Source organism: Puma concolor, chromosome E4, assembly GCF_028749965.1.
Source record: "Puma concolor isolate L17-30 chromosome E4, mPumCon1.1.hap2, whole genome shotgun sequence".
NCBI classification, from domain to species: domain Eukaryota; kingdom Metazoa; phylum Chordata; class Mammalia; order Carnivora; family Felidae; genus Puma; species Puma concolor.
In genome coordinates, this window is record NC_141683.1 from 8,918,874 (window position 1) to 8,937,040 (window position 18,167).

General features: G+C 46.1%; 1 long non-coding RNA gene across 1 annotated transcript in view; it reads left to right on the forward strand.

Moving 5' to 3' along the window:
• LOC147572449 (uncharacterized) overlaps nt 1-17,092 on the forward strand; it is a 45,463-nt gene extending 28,371 nt beyond the window's left edge. Inside the window, exon 3 of the long non-coding RNA XR_015245967.1 lies at nt 16,634-17,092. This is a non-coding gene — a long non-coding RNA (uncharacterized LOC147572449). The remainder of the gene's footprint in view (nt 1-16,633) is intronic.
• The last annotated feature ends 1,075 nt before the right edge of the window (nt 17,093-18,167 follow it).

Here is an 18,167-nt window from a genome sequence, read left to right on the forward strand (position 1 = left end):
CAGTTAGTTTGCTGAATCAGCTAATATAAGCTTCCCCAGTCCTGCTGCTAATTAGGCTTCAGCCTCTCATCTCATTAATAAGCTTCCAGTTCATTTGCATGTGAGGAAAAAATGGTGGGTATGGGGGAGTTTAACAGAAACCCAAATCACTTTCAACATGTGTCTTTTTTATTAAAATATTTAACCTTTTATTCTGACTCAGAAACATCTGTTGGCATTACACTCTATGAAAAGACGTGATGAATTCAGCATTTGCAGGCTGTTCCACGGCGCCTTCTCCTCACACCTGGCCCGCTCCTGAGCAAGTAGCAGAAAGAAAAGACAAATGAATACGATTAACTTAGTGTTAGAAATTTGCAGTTGGAAGAGACTATCTGTTTCAATTCCTTCCTTTTACAAAAAATTAGGAAACCAAGCCCCAAGAGGTGGACTGGCTTGTTCAGAGACCCACAGGGCTGACCCAGGCAGTATTACTCACAATTAGGTGTCAAACTTGCAAAATATCTGAGGGTACTAGCTGATAAACAGCAGTCGCCTGTCCGCCGATACGGGGCTAACTTCTCTCCACTCGCATCTGTCTGCCAGGAAGAAGAATATAATTATTGTCCCTTCAATCCATTTCCAAAAAAGGAAGATTTCATCTCCTTTATTAAGCTTGTGTGGTAGGCAGAATTTGGCCCCCGTGGCCTTTGATCTCTAATGTCATGCCCGTCATGCCAATACAATTATTGTCCCTTCAATCCATTTCCAAAAAAGGAGATTTCATCTCCTTTATTAAGCTTGTGTGGTAGGCAGAATTTGGCCCCCGTGGCCTTTGATCTCTAATGTCATGCCCATGCTTACATTATAAGGTAAAAATCAGATAAATGCAGCAGAAGGGGAAGGAGGAGATTCCAAGCATGAGGAAAATTTGATGCACCATCATTGGCTTGAAGATGAAGGTGGTCATGTGTCAAGGAAATAGAAGCCACAGTCCTCCAACTGCAAGGAACTCAATTCTGCCAACAACCTGAAGTGAGTTTGAAAGCAGAGTCTGCCCTCGTTGCCCCTAGAGAAGAGCCTGGGTTTCCTGAATCACGGCTTCAGCCTTGGGAGGCCCTGAGCGGAGGGCCCAGTGAAGCTATTCTGTGCCAAGACTTCTGACCCACTGTCAGATACTAAATGCATGCTGTTTTAAGCCACTACGCTTGTTAACTTGTTACAGCAGCAATAGAAAACTAATACAGCTTGAATCCCTCTATGTTGCTACACTTCCATGGCTCCTACCTTAGTCTAAGTCCCCGCCGGCTCTCTCCTGAACCAGTCCTTCTTTCCACATCCTTCTGCCTCAACTTCTAGGAGATCTTTACACCGCAGCCCAAATTATTTCTTTGTATAGAAACCCAACCACGTGATTCCTGCCTAACCCCCCCACACAGTCACCCTCTCCAAGACCTCTTAAAAGGAACACTTTCCCAGTGGCTTTTAGATGAACAACACGATACCCTTTGTGCAGTCTACGAGGGCCTGTGCGGACTGGCCCCACTCGTCATCCCAGCTTCACCTTGAACACTCTTCCCTTTGCTCTCTGTGGCACTCTCACGGACCTTTTTCTCCATCATGCTCCCTCCAAGTCACGGGGCCTTACCGGTGCTTTGCTCTCTGCTCAGACTCCCCTGTCCCTCTTCCCTTGACTTGGCTAATGTCCATTCAGTCTGTTGCTCTTAACTGAAATATTGCTTCTTTGGGACAGACTAAATCTGCTTGCCCTCTCAGATACGTTCATGGCCCTGTATATTTTCCTTGAGAGCATTTTTCAGAGTTTGTGACTGTACCTTTGATTCTGCCATTATTCGATCATCTGTACTTCAAGCCAGAAAGTATGCCTCCTAATGTATCACAGAGTTTTTTCTGACTGAGGTGATTTATTTAAAACATTCATCACAAACCTTGAAGATAGTAAGCACTCAATAAATACTATCACATATCCACGACATATAACATTATTATACGCAATTATTAGGATCCCCAGCCAGGACCACAGAGGAGGAGCCCCCAAATCCCACCTGGTAGAAAGAATCTGGGAAGAAAGACTCTGTGGAGGGATTCAGCCAGGTGAAAGAATAGAAGGAGAGGAGGAAGCATACCAGGAAGTAGAGGTAACATGAGCAAAAATATGGAAATGAAACCAACATGATGAATGTGGAGAAGTCTGCTGCTGGCATTAGTATTTACACAAATCCCATAATAGACGTGCTTTGTCAAAGCAGGTGTCCCAATGTCTGCCTGGTGTATAATTTGGCATGTGTGCATGCCCAGCCAATGAACTGAATATTGCCACACAGAGTTCCTGGTAACCTTTCTTCCAGCTTGGCATCATCTGCAAGTGTACCAGAGGGACCCATGGAAAGCTAGCATGGAAATATGGAGGCACCGTGAATGACAGGGTCTTCAACTCTTCAACCGATCAACAAATATTTACTGAGCTCAGCTCTGGACCAGGCTCTCCAGAGAATGCAAAATAAGTCTAAGACTTGATTCTTGCTATCAGGATCATAATGAATGTAATTAAAGGGGCAGTATAAATGCATATAAAAAAACAGAAAAGTTCAAGTTAGTATATGTGACAGATGCTGGTTGTCTATCCAACAATCATTGCCCTCTTCCTTCATGCCTATAGACCCCCAGGTTTGTCCTGACACAGATTATTCCCTGGGAATGTAGGTCCCTTCTCCGTGTTCGGGGAAGGAACAATATTTGGTCTATGTGAATCTTAGACATTCCATTTCTTATTGCCGGTGACTGGTCTAGGATTAGGCGTATGAACCTCTTCTGGATAGTGAGACATAAAGGAAAGTCTCTTGGGGTACAAGGGTTTTCTTTTCTGTACCTTTTTGTTTCTGTGCGAGATGCCAGCATGTGTGACTGTGGTGTTTGGAGCCATTTGGTCACCATCAGGAAGAAGCCTAACGTGCGAAAAGCAGCACACTGAGGATAGTAGGGAGGAGAGATGGAGTGAACCTGGGTTCTTGATGATGTGTCGACTCTCTGCAATAAACCTGGTATGATCCACCATCGCGTTGTGATGTGAGATAATTACATTTCTTCATTGCCAAAGCTATTGTTGACCTGTATTCTGTTCCTTGGAGCCAAACACATTCTAATAAGCACAGCATACATGAGAGACGTGTTACAAAGAGCGCAGAACGTGCAGTCATAGGAGTTAATGGCAGGTTCAAATTCCGGCCCCATCACTTAGCTCTGTGGGTCCTCAGAACCGGTGTTAGGGGAAAGGCAATGTGTTGGGGGTACACAAAGATGAAGAAGCTACTCCTAAAGATTCTACTGCTCAATGGGCAAAGTCAGGCACATCTTTTAAAACGCTATGTGGGTTGCAAGGCTCAATGGAATGTGCAACTGGAAAAGAAGAGCTCATATTCAACAAGGATGTACCAGTGTGACCAAATGGTATGTTGATGGCCAGTGTCAGTTCTGATGGGTCAATACCTATGATGCATCAGCTTTTCAGTGTTTTGAATATTGTAGCGTGAAAGAACCACATTCTGGAAGCACGATAGGACGAAAGTGGAACATGTGCACTGCATTTTGAATGACCAGGAGGACTGACAGACCAGAGGAGCAAACCCATGTCAGCGGTGAGGTAGCGAAACCAAGGCAGTGAGGTGCTAAAGCGCATGTTATGGTCGGTCTGGTAGCTACTCGTTAACCGACGGGGTCTGACGTGTGAACATTCAATTTAGAGAGCACGCACATTGGAGGACACTCAAGTTTGCAAAAGATGTCATTTATTTGAAAAATGTCAATAAAAGGATCTTTGAAACATGTTGTACTCAAAAAGTGGTATGTTTGTTTACAGATAAGGACATAATTGTCAGAGAGTTAAGGGAGTAGAGATACAGAAAACAAACCAACATGTCATAGTCCTTAAAGAACAATTGGGATCAAATAACAGGTTTCTGGAACTCTAATGGCCATCAGTGGTAAAGCAAAATTCAGCTCACATGTGTTTTTTAAGAGTTGTTTTCACAGTGTAAAATAATACTTTAGATTTATAGCAGGATTACAAAATAGACTACAGAGAGTCCTCATATGTTCTTCACCCCACTCCCCCTAACGTTAACGTCTTAAACAAATATTTATAAAATCTACGAAACTAACCTTAGTGTAATACTATTAACTAAAACGTGGAGTTTTTCAGATTTCAAAAGTTTCTCCACTAAGGTCCTTTTTCTTTTTCCCCTTCCAGGATCCTCTCCAGGACCCCACGCTATATTCGATGGTGTGTCAAAATATATACATCTCTATATACACGCTACATAGACATCTCCTCCAAACTGTGCAGTTACTTAGTTTTTCCTTCCCTTTCACGACTTTGACAGCCTTGAAGGTCACTGGTTAGCTATTTTATGGACTATCCCTCACCTGGATTTGTCTGATGTTTCCTCATAATTAGATGGAAGTTAGGCACTATTGGCAGGATGCCACGGAGGTGAGGCGCCCTCTCAGTGCATCGTATCAGGGGGCATTGGATGGCAATGTGTGTTACTAGTGATGTTAACCTCCATCATTTTACTAAGGTGACATGTGTCAGGATTCTCTCCAGGAGTAGAATTTTCCTCTTCGTTCCCTTTGCCCAGCTGAAACAAAGGAGTGTTCACGAACGTCCTAGGGCCAGAGCATGTATTGCCCTTCTCCTCAAAGATTAAAGCTTTTTGCTCTACATGGGAAATAAAAGAGAATGATCTAGGTGAATTTCTTGCCCCTCCCTGCGACGGCTTTTCCTCTTCCCCGTGTCTGCAGCACGACAGACCCTTCTTTGGGCTCTCTGATCTTTTCTGTTAGTGCCAGGAGAAGGAGGATGCAAAAGAGGGCCAACCAAACCACTCTTCCCCACTAGGGGGAGTCACAGCGTCCCACTGGCCCCCGGGACCAGCACACCACCTTCACCAGTTCGTCAGCTGGTGCAGGGAAGGAACTCTTCTTTCCAGTGTCCAGATGGGTCCACCCCAAGTGGACATGTTTCTGCATTTCTTCTCTCCCTACAGGCACTGTCTCTCCTTAGATTTAGGGCCGGTTGGTTTCTCTGTGATCTGAGCTCTCCGATGACTCCAAAAACAATCATGAAACAATCATGATAGAAGCCTGAAGTCTTCATGCATGCATGCATTGTGCAAAGTAGAGGTCATTGGGCGCGATCGACATCCAGTGTCCTTCTTGAGTTTTTGGAACCAGAGAGTGAAAGAAAATACTGTGTATCTGCATGCATCCATGTGTTATTTACCACTTTTCCTGTTCCCCGGGGCTTTGTGAGCTTTGGAGGAGAAATAGAGGCTTCTCTGCCATCTACACACATGGAAGAAATGTGGAAGGATGAAATCAAAGGGAACTGGCCTTGGAGTCCAGGGATCTGGGCCCTAATTCTTACACACAGAACATTGTGGCCGTGAAGCTTTGAATAAATGGCCTAACTCCTCAGGGCCTCGGATTTTTTCCATCTGTAAAATGGGGATGAGAAAACATAATGAACGCGCCGGCCTGGGAGGACTGAATGAGAACATGTTCAAGGACAAATATTTCTCTAGACCAGAAGTCAGCAAAATTTTTTTCTGCAAAAGGCTAGATTTTAGGTATTTTTGGCTTTGAGACCGTAGAGCCTGTCACAACAATTCAACTCTGATGTTGTTGTGCAAAAGCAGCCACAGAGAACGTGTAAGTGAACGGGCATGGCTGTGTCCCAGCTTTATTCACAAAAACAGGTGTTAGGCTGGAAGTGGCTACAGGCATCGTTGATCCCAGTGCTGGACCAAACTTGCCTGGACACATTGAAGGTACAAATGACTTGGTTACTCCCTACTTAAGATTCCCTCCTCCCCACGCCCTCTGCCATTTGCTAGAATCAGGTCTCTAGTCTGGCCTGTCCTCCTATTTGAAGGTGAGGAAAAAGACTATTTCGGAGATTTCACAAACAGTTTTAGTTATCTGTGCTCTGTGTGGTCACTGGGTCACAAAGGTTGAGAAAGTGCCATGGCTTCCGTCCAGAGAAGTCCCACCCCACTGTCCTGTTGGTTCGGCACCCACTAATGATGCCCAGTCCTCCTGTTGTGTATCCGCCCTGCCTGCAGGATGGTTATTAGTCGAGGCTCCTGAGCCAGACTCCAGGGTTCAAGTCCTACCTGTGCACGTGCTAGCCGTGTGAACTTTCTAGAACTGATTCCTCTCTTGGTTCCGTTTCCTTCTCTACAGAATGGGAATAAGAAGTCCCCACCTTGCAGATACATGTGAAGATACATGCAGAGTATTTAGAACTATGCCCGACACATAGTAATTGCTCGAGAAATATAATATTATTCCCTTGGGTAGCACTGTCCTTGTCAGACCCTATGTCAGAAGCGATGGGATTCTGAAGTTCTTAGGCAACTCACCTGGAAAGAGGGCAATAGCTTTCCTTTTTCTTATCCTTCTCACCTGGAATCAGAAACCTGGCTTGGGGTTCACATGTGTACCCAGGCACCCAGACAGACTGTATCTTGTCACAGAACTGTCTCCATGAAGGGACTCCTGAGGTCCCGCAAGGGGGTGTGTGGCTCCTGCCATTTCTAACACACACATGGCTTGGGCTCCTTCTCCTCTTGGAGCGGAGCTCCCAGCCCCTCAGCCAGGAGACCCCTTCCCTCAAAGTTCCACTGCATGTGGACCTCGGATTCTGTGGGAGCATTTTCAAGCTTTTAACTCTTATCACGTACCTGGGATGTGATTGTTTGTGTCCGTCTGGCAGGGTTGCCACACATGGGCTTGGTGACGATGCCAGTGACTGCTTAACACACACCTGAAGGCTTCCAGCTGTACCATAACCTAGTGCAGACAGGGGAGTGAGGGGCCTAAGAGCGAGGACAGAGAGAAACTACTCTGGGTTGAACGGCCGCATTTATCTACGTGTCCTTGGCCGTGATTTCTTTGACTCCAAGTTCTCTCAACTTGTGAGGACCGAGTATGTCACCAGCCCAGCCCATCACCGCTGCCAGATGGACCTCCACCAGAAGTGACAGGAAGGCACACAAGAGTGGACGGATGCTCATCAGCCAAGTGACCATGGGAGTCAGGGGAGGGAGAGCCATGTGACAGGAGGCAGAGCTATAAGACCAAGGGGGACAATGTGGGGCCTCTGGGCCTTCCCCGGAATAGGAGAAGGAGTCAGTGGCATTCTGGATGCAGGTCGGATGGCTGTGGAAAGCCTCTGTTTCGTGGCTGGTACACGGACTTGCTGATTTTCAAAGCGAAGTGGCCAGGCTGTACTGGGGAGAGGTATTCAGGCTCAGGTAGCTATCAGGAGCCAGAACGTGCTTCCTACTCAGAGCATTGCAGAGCTGTGCTCTCTGGCTCTGGGAGCAGACTGCCAAGGCCAAGTCCAGTTGGCTTGACTCAAGAGCCAGCCCGATGGACGATCTCCCTAGTTTGCATTGTGTGTGTGTGTGTTTGTGTGTGTGTGTGCGTGCAAGCGTGTTTACGTGCATGAATGTATGCGTATGTGTGCACGTGGCTATCTGCCTAGGTGTACATGTGCACTAATAGGCATCAGTACACGTATTCCCGTGCTTACCACCTATGCACGAGCCCACGTACGTACCTTGACTTAGAAGGTACTTAGAAGGGCGAGTTAAATGAACAGACGCTTGTGAGCCTGGCAGCTTTCCTTTTGTGCTGATGGGTCAGGGCCATTGTTTGGTACAATTAACCTGGGGCTCAGAGACTTGCAGATGGATCCTACAGGGTCCTATGGCTTGGATGCCTTCCAGCCCGTGGTGTGTGATGGGGTCGTGTTTCAAACCCTCATTCACACTAGACTGCCAACTTTCCTGATACCTTGTGCTCTGGAGGACACAGGCAGAGTGGAAGTATCAGACTGGAAAATTGCCCAGTGATCTGTTACAAACATATTGTCAACTGCTGGAGCCTCCAGTGCCTGTCCCTGCAGTGATGGGTGAATGCCATTCCCTTTGGCTCTTTGGAAGCCATGTCTACTCTGATTCATACTGCTGTGGAAAACATATCATGCCTCGAGTTGGAGGCATTCAAAGGCACGAGCGTGTTGGCTGAGCTTGAAGGAGAGTGTGGGGGAGGGCGAGGAGGGGATGTGCAGGCAACTAGGGTGTAGGAGGGGGATGTGTGTCCCTCTCTGCCTCTACTGCGACCTCTGTCCTATACTTGTCCTAAAGCCCAGCATGTCTGGGTACCATGTCCCATCTGCTTTTTATTATCTAGCAGGTGGGGGGGGCCCTAAAGTCCCCAATTTCAACATCAGCCACTTCAGGTTTACAAAACAAAGTTGCTATAAACCTGGCATTCAAAGACTGGGCACAATAGGCAGCTGACTTCCTGATATGATTTGAGGGTCCAAAAGGTCTCCTTGTCTCTAATGATGCACCCTCTTCCTCTAGTATAAAGCCCCTTATGTCCTCCAGTAATTCAGTTCTCATCCTAAGGAGATACATGCATTTTTATTTAATTTAGAGTTTATTATTATCTGGCAGGATCACAGAAGAGAATTAACATATTAGCAGCCCTTCATTTCGTTAATGACACCATCACCACTCTTGGCCCCTTGGAGGAGACTTGAGAGAATGGGGCGGGGTGACGGGGGGGAACACATGATGAGTAAATTTGGATGAAAGGAATTAGAACTCAGAGCACTGGATATGGTGTGTGTGGCTGTGTGTGTTGCCCATTATGAAAAACAGCTGAGCTGGAAGAGAGCAAGCACAACTTTGCTCCCAAGAGCTTGTAGATGCCGAATGAGACCGAACATACATGTAATACAAGTTGGGCGATGGACCCTGAAAGGCAAAATATATTGATATAGGATCCAGTGATCCTATTGAGTAGTGAGTATGGAAGAGAGGGATAGGGTTAGGTGGGGAAGCCTCCCTGGGCTGACTTTGGAACTGGGTTCAATCAGCAGGACCATAAGGTCAGGGAGCAGGCAGAAAGTGCACTACACTTGAACAAGTCAGGGGTTAGGGGCACCGACCGCCCAGTGCAGTCTAAAATCCACATATAATTGTTTACTCCCCCCAAACTTAACTCCTAATAGCCTCCTGTTGACCAGAAGCCTTACTGATAACATCAACAGTTGAGTAACACATATTTCTTACGTTATATGTATTGTATATATTGTGATCTTACAACAAAGTAAGTAAAGAAAATATGAAGAAAATCGTAAGGAAGAGAAAATGCATTTACAATACTATACTGTGTCTATCGAAAAAAAATCCACTTATTTGTGGACGCACGTGGTTCTAACCCAAGTTCTCCAAGGGGCAACTGTACTTTGAGAAGGTCCAGTGTCAGATATTTGGGATGGTAGGTGTTGATGAGAGGAAGAAATGAAGGCTGCCGGCCGCCTGTTCCCACTGGCCCAGAAAAGTGACGAGCGTAAAGTAAACAAATCATTGAAACGGACACAAATCAATTAGATGGTGACAAATAAAAATTTTAATAGCCGGGGACGAGGTGTTATTAAAAATGACTCGTCTGAGCCTGGCGCCTTTAGATTTACATTTAAATGTAATTAACACGGAATGGCGCTTACTGTTCTCATTCTGCCAGCGCATGGTGTTCGTTAGAGCGCTTTGGAGGTGCCAGGAAGCATTATCTTTAGAAAATATTCCATCCCTTTTTCATCCATTTGTAGTTTCACTCCCTTCATTACGTTGCATTAGGAGAGAGAGCGTGGTGGCTTCCTGGTGCAGTCACTCCCCGTGGCTCATTTCCCCCAGGTGAAATCGTCCAGCGCCCAAGACAAGGTAGCCATCACCCCCCCCCCAACCGGTCCTCCAGGCGCACCGCGCCCTTGTCCTTCTTTCCCTCGCTATTTGTTACTAGGGGGATTTGATACCGAAAACTTGGTTGTAGATTGCCTGAGACTTTGGGGCAAGTGGCCGCTTCAGCTGCAGTGAAATAAAACCGGCCCCTTAAATCCGCCCTGTGGTTTCCTACCTCCGGACAGAATTGTTTGCAAAGACTGAACAATTAATGAAATTTTCTGAGCAATTTTTATGCTCCACGTGTTTCATAGGCACGACTGCATTTTATCAAAAAGGGAAAAGCGATTGTTCCAGGGTTTTGTTGTCTAATGTGTGATAGTCCACTCCCAGATACCGGGGCCTTACGCAGTCGTTGGATTGTTTCTTACAGTTCTGGCAGTTGATAGATAGAGCTCACTTGAGAGCCTTCTGCCGGCTTTGCTTAAGGGGCTGTGGTGTGGTGCTCTCAGATGCAAGTGGGGATGGAGTCGCCTAGGCTCCTCTGGGACCATGGGATTGTTGGGCTGCTCTCCCCACGTGGTCTCAGGGCCTCACCTCCCCATGCACGTTCCCAGAAGGATGGACTTCTTGCATGACCACTCGGAGCCAGAATCCGCCAGGCCTTCTAATGCCCAGAACATCCCTGTCAGTTTCCTTTTATTTATTCAGTCAGGTCACGGGTGGGCAGAAGGTGAATGTGGGAGAGGGTTACACAGGGCATGAATACCAGGAGGCGTGGCTTATTGGGGGCCGGATTTGGAGACCGGCTGCCAAGTTTTCCATTTCACTTATGAGAACCCCGAGGTTCTGGTCGCTAAGTAACCTTCTCAAAGTCACAGAGCTAGTAAGGAGAACCCAGGCATCTTGACTTTCGGGTTGTATATTTCCATCCACGTTGTATTGACTTTTAAGAGTCGTGAAAAATTCTTAAAATAGTGTTTGGCCTGTAGGTCATACTTATGGAATCGAATTTTATTTCCTTTCCTCTCTTTCCCACATTGTTTTCTAAGAATTGTGCTGTATCGGTTACTCAAATACTTATCAAGGATCTATTGTGTGACGAGCACTGTGCTACGGACATGGGGATAATGCCGCACACAAAGTAGACCCGTTAGCCATCATGGTGGGGGGTTTTGATATCTGTGTAATTAGCAAAAGGAGCTTGAGAAAAGCTCTTTCAAGTGAGGTCAGGCATGGCGGGGGTGGAATTGGGATTTGGCCATGGGCCTGATGGTGACCTCGTGTTAGGCAGTAGCAGGGTGTGGGGAGGGAATCAGGATGGGAGAAACACTGCCTGCCTTCTTTGTACCTGCACCTGGTGGCTGCCACCCAGGCCTCCACTGTGTTATCTAAGCCTGACTTGCAGATCGGGGCACGCTAATTAGTATCACAAAGACCCCTGGTAAAGGAGGCATGTAGCAAACGATTTCCATTTTAGAACCTTTTTTTCATGTTTATTTTTGAGAAACTAGAGAGACAGAGCTTGAGATGGGGAGGGGCAGAGAGAGAGGGAGACCCAGAATCCAAAGCAGGCTCCAGGCTTCGAGCTGTCAGCACAGAGCCCGATGCGGGGCTCGAACCCACAAACCACGAGATCATGATCAGAGCAGAAGTCAGACACATAACTCACCGATCCACCCAGGCGCCCCTGATTTCCATTTTTTTTTAATGTAACTTTCACTTTTTGTGTGTTATACAAATAGTACCTGTTCATTGAAGGAAAAGTAGGAAAACAGATAAGGAAAGAAAGAAAGAAAGAAAGAAAGAAAGAAAGAAAGAAAGAAAGAAAGAAAGAAGAAAGGGAGGGAGGGAGGAAGGAAGGGGAAAGAAAGAAAGAAAGAAAGAAAGAAAGAAAGAAAGAAAGAGAGGGAGGAAGGAAGGGGAAAGAAAGAAAGGAAGAAAAAGAAAGAAAAGAAAGAAAGAAAGAAAGAAAGAAAGAAAGAAGAAAGGGAGGAGGAAGGAAGGGGAAAGAGAAAGAAAGAAAGAAAGAAAGAAAGAAAGAAAGAAAGAGGAAGGAAGGAAGGAAGGGGAAAGAAGGAAAGAAAGAAAGAAAGAAAGAAAGAAAGAAAGAAAGAAAGAAAGAGGAAGGAAGGAAGGAGAAAGAAAGAAGAAAGAAAGAGGGAGGGAGGAAGGAAGGAAGGAAGGGGAAGGAAAGAAAGAAAGAAAGAAAGAAAGAAAGAAAGAAAGAAAGAGAAAGAGAGGGAGGAAGGAAGGGGAAAGAAAGAAAGAAAGAAAAAGAAAGAAAGAAAGAAAGAAAGAAAGAAAGAAAGAGAAAGAAAAGAAAGAAAGAAGGGGAAAGAAAGAAAGAAAGAAAGGGAGGGAGGAAGGAAGGGGAAAGGAAGAAAAAGAAAGAAAGAAAGAAAGAAAGAAAGAAAGAAAGAAAGAGGAAGGAAGGAAGGAAGGGGAAAGAAGGAAAGAAAGAAAGAAAGAAAGAAAGAAAGAAAGAAAGAGGAAGGAAGGAAGGAAGGAAGGAGAAAGAAAGAAGAAAGAAAGAGGGAGGGAGGAAGGAAGGAAGGAAGGGGAAAGAAAGAAAGAAAGAAAGAAAGAAAGAAAGAAAGAAAGAGAAAGAGAGGGAGGAAGGAAGGGGAAAGAAAGAAAGAAAGAAAAAGAAAGAAAGAAAGAAAGAAAGAGAAAGAAAAGAAAGAAAGAAGGGGAAAGAAAGAAAGAAAGAAAGAAAGAAAGAAAGGGAGGGAGGAAGGAAGGGGAAAGGAAGAAAAAGAAAGAAAGAAAGAAAGAAAGAAAGAAAGAAAGAAAGAAAGAAAGAACAAAAGAAAGAAAAAAAAAGAAAGAAAGAAAGAGAAAAAATTCCCAGTATCTACTAACCCTAGGTAGTAACTATTGACATTTTGCCATTTGATGCTCAATTTTCATAATCTGTAGAGAAGTCGAATCACTATCTTGTACATCCAAAATTAATGTTACATGTTATGTCAACTGTGCTCAAATAAAAATTTTCTTGAAAAAAATCACATTTTTATTGAGTATGCTCTGCGTTGAGAACATGTCAAATGCACATATTTGGAACTAGTCTTTGTATTTTATTTAGCAATGGGTCACAAACACCTTCCTATGCCAATAAATATGCCATCGCTTATACTTGTTCATTGTATGCCAACGTGTGGTTATTGTGTAATATATTAACCAGTTACTTACTGTTGCACATCTGACTTCCCTGCAATTAGCATTCTTTAAAAAAAATTTTTTTTTTTTTTTTTACTGTTTATCTGTTTTTGAGAGAGACAGACAGATTATGAGCAGGGGGAGGGTCAGAGAGAGAGGGAGACACAGAATCCGAAGCAGGCTCCAGGCTCCAAGCTGTCAGCACAGAGCCTGACGTGGGGCTCGAACCCACGAACCATGAGATCGTCACCTGAGCTGAAGTCCAACATTTAACTGACTGAGCCACCCAGGCGTCTCTATAGTTAGCATTCTTATAGCTAAATGGTGTGCATATTCTTAAACATTTCCTTAGTATATATTTCTCAAGGTGAAAATGCTGGACCAAAATATGTGCACATTTTTTAAATTTTTTTTTCAACATTTATTTATTTTTGGGACAGAGAGAGACAGAGCATGAACGGGGGAGGGGCAGAGAGAGAGGGAGACACAGAATCGGAAACAGGCTCCAGGCTCCGAGCCATCAGCCCAGAGCCTGACGCGGGGCTCGAACTCATGGACCGCGAGATCGTGACCTGGCTGAAGTCGGACGCTTAACCGACTGCGCCACCCAGGCGCCCCATGTGCACATTTTTTGACATACTTTTTTTTTTTTCAAATTAGGAGAGATTATACCAATCAAATGGCCCAGCATCGAGTGTGTATACCCATGACCCTACTCCCTGACTAAAACTAGTTGTTATTTGGCTTTAATGAAAAAAAAATCACTGCTATTTTGATAAGTGAAACGTGGTATCTTGTGTTATTTTAGTTTGCAGTTATTTGATTAATGTTGAGGTCTAATTCTTTTATACCTGTACTGATTAATTCATTGGATCCTTTCTTTATCAATTGTCTGTGTCTGTCCTCAATCTGTCTGGCTTCTATGAATGTACAGCTTTGTACCCTGTCTCAGCCCCAATCCCGAGCCCCACTTTTGTGGCCAGATGGCTCTTGGTTCTTGTTTTTGAGTCTTTCTTCTAGGACCTGCTTACATTCCACTTCCTGTTGGACTGTTCCTCTGACTTACCTTCCCAAGGACTGCGCTTCTGCCCCTCATCCCAGTCTGTGGATTCAGTTCCTGCCACTTTCTTTCAAACCTCCCTGGTGCTGACAGTTCCTGCCAAGACCCATAACATCATCTGCCTTCCGGCGCATCCTGCCCGTCGAGACCTGTCAATACCCCCCATCTCCAACCTATTCCTGTGGGTGGACCTCTGTAAAGCCGGCCTGTTGAAGGTCATGCCAGCCTCTTGCAAGACTCCCTCACACCCCCACCAGGCAGATTCCATCCCTCCCCTTCTTGTGTGCCACCAACATCTGCTTGCTCCAGTGGCTGAGACCGCCACCAGGCATGGCCTTCTGCTCTCCCCAACTGGGAATACACTGTCCCTTCACATCTGAACCGAGGAGGAGACAAAAGCTAGAAAAAACCGGCTGACCCCAACTGGCATCGCAAATAGGCTAAGGTACCACCAAGGTGCCACTGACCCCTGAGTCCAGCTTTCTGCCCACATGGTTGCTGAACCTGACCTCTGGATTTCGGGAGGCTCGTGAAGCCCTTACGAGCTCATGGATAAATGTGTGTTTATTTGCATGCACGTTGTCCGTGGGAGCTCTTTGTAAGGTTCTCGAGGAGCTAGTGATCCACGAAACGTTTACGAAACTGGGACCCCGAGGATTTCACTGAGTAGCTAAGAACAAGTCACTGCTGTCACCCCCTTCCCTGTTACACTCTTGATAATCAGACCAGTGGGCACCATGCAAGATACATAACATAGAATCCTGCAGGAGAATCGTTGCCGATGAAAAATGTCCTTAAATTTGGGTTTTTTTTAGGTTACCTGAACAGGGTTATGTTCCTTGACAGAGGCCCCTGTCCCAGGTTCTAGGAAGACTCCAAGTCTTTGAGCCTGACAGCATCAGCAATCACACGATAATCAGTGAGCGTCCTGAGATAAGAGCATGGGCCACTCATCACTCTCTGCCCTGGTGCCAGCGGCATTCTTGGGCCGGTGTTGGGGGGCTTCTAGAGGCAATGCTTGCAAAGAGAGACCGAGAGCAGCCGCGTGTCTGATCTGGGTGGCCACATCGGCACTCTCATGGGGAGACCTAGAAACCACAGGTGCCGGTGCGACAGAGGAGGAGGGTGTTTGGAAAAGGGCACAGTCAGGGCACACAGGATGGGAGCATAGCTGGGGTGGCTTAAATCCCACTGGCTGAACTCTCCCGCAGCACGTGTATCTCTTAAGCTCATGGATCTGAGTGAGAAAAGCTGTGTCTGGGGCCTAGCTCTGCACCCACAGACTGTGTGACGTCAGAAAAGTCCCTTTCGGTTTTCAAGGAGAGGCTTTTTAAAAATTTTTTAATGCTTATTTACTTTTGAGAGAGGGACAGAGAGCATGAGCAGGGGAGGGGCAGAGAGAGAGGGAGACACAGGACCCGAAGCAGGCTCCAGGCCGCGAGCTGTCAGCACAGAGCCCGACGCGGGGCTCGAACGCACACAACGCGAGATCATGACCCGAGCTGAAGTTGGACGCTCAACCGACCGAGCCCCCCAGGTTCTCCTAGACAAAGACTTTAAAACAACTGTCTTAAATAGGCACAAAGAACTAGCCAGCTGCTCAGAGTAGCTGAGTGGGGCACCATTCCACTCCTCCACGTTCTAAGTTTTCAGGGGCACCTCCTGCTCTGGTGGGTGGGGGATGCCTACCCCCCAGTCCAACACTGCCTGAGACTGGGTGGGTGGATCTGTAGAAAGCTGGGGTTTCAGTATTAACAAGCCCACTAGCTTGAAGCTGCATGCCACCTTCAATTGTAGCCACTTAGGAAATAAAGGTAATCTGTTCATCTCCCTTCCACCGGACTCATTTGTCTTATTCCTAAATTGGCTGAGAACTCAGGCAGGGGAGAGCGGTTCTGTTCACTGGGTCCCTCAACCCCCAGTAGAAGAACAGGGTTGGACAAAAGATGAGGCCAGATGAAGGAACATGCCTGGAATGCCAGACCTCTTGAGGCCGATAGCTCTTAATCTTGTTGGGGCTCACAAGGGTATTTGAGGGTCTGATAACAGTTGTGAAAATTCTTCCCGGTTAAAGGTTAATCATCAAAATGATCTAGTTGTCTTTTAAAGATTTATTTATTTTTGAGAGAGAGAGAGAGAGCACAAGTGAAAGAGGGACAGAGAGAGAGAGAGAGAGAATCCCGAGCAAGTTCTGGACTATCAGCACGGAGCCCGATGTGGGGCTCCAACCCACAAACCGTGAGATCGTGACCTGCGCTGAAGTCACATGCCTAACCAACTGACCCACCCAGGCACCCTCTTATTTTTTTTAAGCCTCTTTATTTTCAAAGAGAGAACAAGCAGTAGAGGAACAGAGAGAGAGGTAGAGAGAAAGAGAATCTCAAACAGGCTTCACATTGCCAGCACAGACTCTGATGCAGGGCTCACACTCACGAACCATGAGATCATGACCCGAGCTAAAACCAAAAGTCAGGAGCTTAACCGACTGAGCCACCCAGGTGCCCCTGGTATTTTTTTTTTCTAATACAGATCCCCTAATCCCATCCAAGATATCCTGCTGCAGATTCTTCAATGGTGAAATCCAAGTTTTTGGTATGGGTAAAATCTCCTGCAAATAATACTGATGTTCAATCAGAATTATGTTCTATTTCAGGGTGTTCAGAGATCTCCTGAAGCCTATCCAGGGGGACGTCTCTCCCAGTACTAAGAACCAGAACCCTAACTTCAGGCAACAGGAGCGATTGTACTCTGGACCAGAAAGAGCCACATTGCACATCAGTGATGTGGTCTTGACACTGATGTTGGCACTTCGTATCAGTATGCAAGTGGAGTCCCGGAAGACTTACAGGACTAAAGGAGGAATTTTGTTTGTGGAATCCATGGCAGAGATTTCCAGGCCTCCAGGACCCTGATGGAAAGAGGCTAACGACCCCTGCACTGGAGAACATCGGGAGACACCAGGATTCTGCTGTTTGCGATTTGTGTCTGCTTCTCGTCAGCATCGTCTCCGAGACGTGGTCCTCACGTCCGGACGATGAATTAAGCACACGTGGGGGATGCTTCCTCCTCAGTATTCCTTCCGCCTTTGCATTCATTAAAAACAAAAATGACCCTACCAAACAGCAGCTGCTCCTCCTTGCTCAACCTAAAGCGTATAATGCCAGCAGTTTTGGAAACGGCAACAGGCTGGTCTGCGTAGAAATCTCCAGAGCATTGTAGGCTAATACGTTAAAATTAAAGAGAAACAGAAGCCATCACTACAAATTGCAACATTATTGTTCAAGCCAAGATCGTCCTAATTATAAACTAGCATTTTTATAGATGTCACAGGGGCTGTTTTAGTGCCGCTTTGCTGATGCTAAAAAGATAGTGTGGAAATGTGATCAGGGACTCTCATACTACTGCCTAACTGGAGGGAAAAAAAAGTTAATTAGGCTCTTTTTGGCATATTAGTGAAGACAGGCTTATTAGACACATTTACAAGCTAATGATATGCCTATACTCTGCTCTCACAAAAATGCATTTCAGTAAACTGATTTACAGTTCAGCCATTTTCCTCTCTTTAACCAGTACAATCACAATTACATTACCCACATTTAATTGGCATGGAATCTGAGCGTTTCCAGGGACTGTTCTATGGAATGGGGGTCCCCACTCATCCTGCCTCCCCCAACCTGTCTTGGACCGGTCGCTTCCCACCCTGTTTGTCCTTCACCCCCTAGGTTGAAGAGCCTTGACTTGACTAAAGACCTTGGGGTCACAGTGGTGGATTTCAGAGCTATCACTAAGGAAAAGGGGGTGTATGTCGGTAGAGGGGCAGGTGGGAGGCAGTCGCCGGTGGCCTGGGTAGCCAGGGCCCCACTCCTTCCCAGGCTTCCTGGGGAGTGAAGCAAGAGCTGGAGGAAAGGGACATTTCCCTCTCCAGCTCAGAAATCAAGGACATTGCCAGTGGGCCTAATTCATGCTTGTCTGTGCAGGATAACCCTGTTCTCCACCGAGGCCAACCTTGCACACTACCTTTCATGATCCTTCTAACAAACACAGACACGGAAGCCTGTTATCACTGGAGACCTGGCTCTCTCACAGGAGGCTACTAACCTTGGTGTCCACGTCAGTAAAATGGGGGTTCTAAACGTTCCTACCTCAAAGTGTATTTCAGAAGATTAACTGAGGTACCACTTATAAAG